General features: G+C 35.7%; 1 non-coding gene across 1 annotated transcript; it reads left to right on the top strand.

Moving 5' to 3' along the window:
- Window positions 1-1426: 1426 nt before the first annotated feature.
- Window positions 1427-1556, top strand: LOC136379252 (small nucleolar RNA SNORA65). Its single transcript, XR_010746735.1, has one exon. It is a non-coding gene; the product is annotated as a small nucleolar RNA SNORA65 (small nucleolar RNA).
- The last annotated feature ends 544 nt before the right edge of the window (window positions 1557-2100 follow it).

Here is a 2100-nt window from a genome sequence, read left to right as displayed (position 1 = left end):
ATCATGCCAGTCTCACAACAATCTTCATTTCACAGATGAGAAAACTGATGTCAGTGAGATTAACCAACTTTCCCAGGATCACACAGCTCTGTCTGTTTCTGGTGCTTATATTCTCTCTGCCATAGTACCCAGCAGGATTTGCCAAAATGTAGGCTACAGAAACTAATTTTGTATATATTAAGACTTTAAGAGTACATGATTGTCATTTGACCGTTAAATCCTTTGCTGCTTCACAGAGAATTTCTGGGAGAAAATTACTCTATAACTGTAAGCACAATGTATTTCTGAGTAACTTAATCCCAGTTCAGGAAGAACATGAAACGATACTAGGTCATGTTAGTTTTGGTCATTAAAATATTCTGCATTAAAATCATCAATGTATAAATGAAGTTAATTTTTTTAAAGATTTTATTTATTCATTTTAGAGAGGAGAGAAAGAGATAGAAAGAGAAAGAGAAGGGGGTGAAGAGCAGGAAGCATCAAGTCCCATATGTGCCTTGACCAGGCAAGCCCTGGGTTTCGAACTGGCAACCTCAGTATTTCGGGTTGACTCTTTATCCACTGCACCACCACAGGCCAGATCACAAAGTTAATACTTTTTATGATATTCCTTTACCTTTTTATCTTCAAACTTCTCTATAACCTTATCTTTTGTTCATTTGAACTGCTTTGCCTTACAGTTTTTGAATATCTATATCAAGGCTACCATATCTTTCAAGATACTATACAATTTTTATATTATATTATTATTGTTTTATAAGAGGTACCTTTTTGCCATGTTAGTGCAGATTTCCTTCTAACACACACACGCTCTTCTACTTAAGCCTTCCAAGAAGTAAAACATTTACTCCATGGTGAATGATCAATGCACAGCTCACTCAGAGCAGGCTGTAGATTATTTCAATCATGAAAGTGATTTATAGTAAAAGCGACAATTTGGATAAAGTCCCATGATTGAATCTGGCACTGATTGGCAATTAGCTTTGAAGACCATGGACCATGGAATCATATTATAAGATCCAAATCATGTTCCTTTGAGTCATATTCTTCAAATTTACCTATGAGCCACTAGCAATCAGATACAGGTTTCTAGGAGCCATTATAATTTCTTTTTTTAGGTATTTACATATTTGGATCAATAGTAGAAGATTGGTAAATAGCAATCAAGAAAGAAAAACAACTATATAAAAATGACATGAATATTATGGCAGTTTATATTATTTCACTCATCAAAGATTGTCATTGACTTAAATAAGGTCCATAGTAAAAATTATAGTATAGATCCGTGATTTTCAACTGGTCTGCCACAAGAGGCACACTGGTGTGCCGCAAGAATTTTTAAAACATGCAATGCCTGACTATTTAGTCAGGGGCATTCACCTCTTTTCCTTAGATTGTAAAACAAAAAGAAACGACAACATAGCCACCCGCCACTGCACCTGATCAGTTTTCTGTTGGCTGGTGCATTCCAGTGGTGAGCTGATACCAAACCCCAGCTTAGGAAACAGGGTTGTTCTTCATGTGGATGACTCTGTGCCGAAAGCGTGGGAACAGCCTAGGAAAAAAGAAAGAAAGAAAAAAAAAGAAATGACAACAACAACCATCTGGTGTAATCAATCAAAATTATATCTATTTTTTGTCAGATGGGCAAAAATATATTTTTTGGTGTGCTGCAGAATTTTAGTAATTATTTTATGTGTGCCATGATATGAAAAGGGTTGAAAATCTCTGGTATAGCTCTTAGTCCCTACATTATTTAATTATTCACAAAGCATTGGGTGGTATCTTGCAATTTAGCTTGGCCCAGTGAACAGAACAAAGGTTTTGGAATGAGTTAGACCTAGGATTTCACATGAACTCTGCCATGAACCTTAGTCAATTTAATGAATCGTGGAACTGTGTGACCTTGGCCAAGTTACTGTATCAGATCGAACTCAGCTTTACCACCTGTAAAGTGGTTGTTGTGAGGACTGGTAATGATACAAATAAAGTAGCTGGAAGTAAAGCCTCATATATAGTAGGCTCAGTAAATTCAAGTCTCACCTAGGGCACTACACACAACATACATGATAATTTTTTATTAAACTGAATTTGTTTTAA

Source organism: Saccopteryx leptura, chromosome 7 (genome assembly GCF_036850995.1).
Source record: "Saccopteryx leptura isolate mSacLep1 chromosome 7, mSacLep1_pri_phased_curated, whole genome shotgun sequence".
In the NCBI taxonomy this organism is placed as follows: domain Eukaryota; kingdom Metazoa; phylum Chordata; class Mammalia; order Chiroptera; family Emballonuridae; genus Saccopteryx; species Saccopteryx leptura.
Note: the sequence above shows the minus strand (reverse complement) of the source record. Positions and strands in the feature narration are given on the sequence as shown.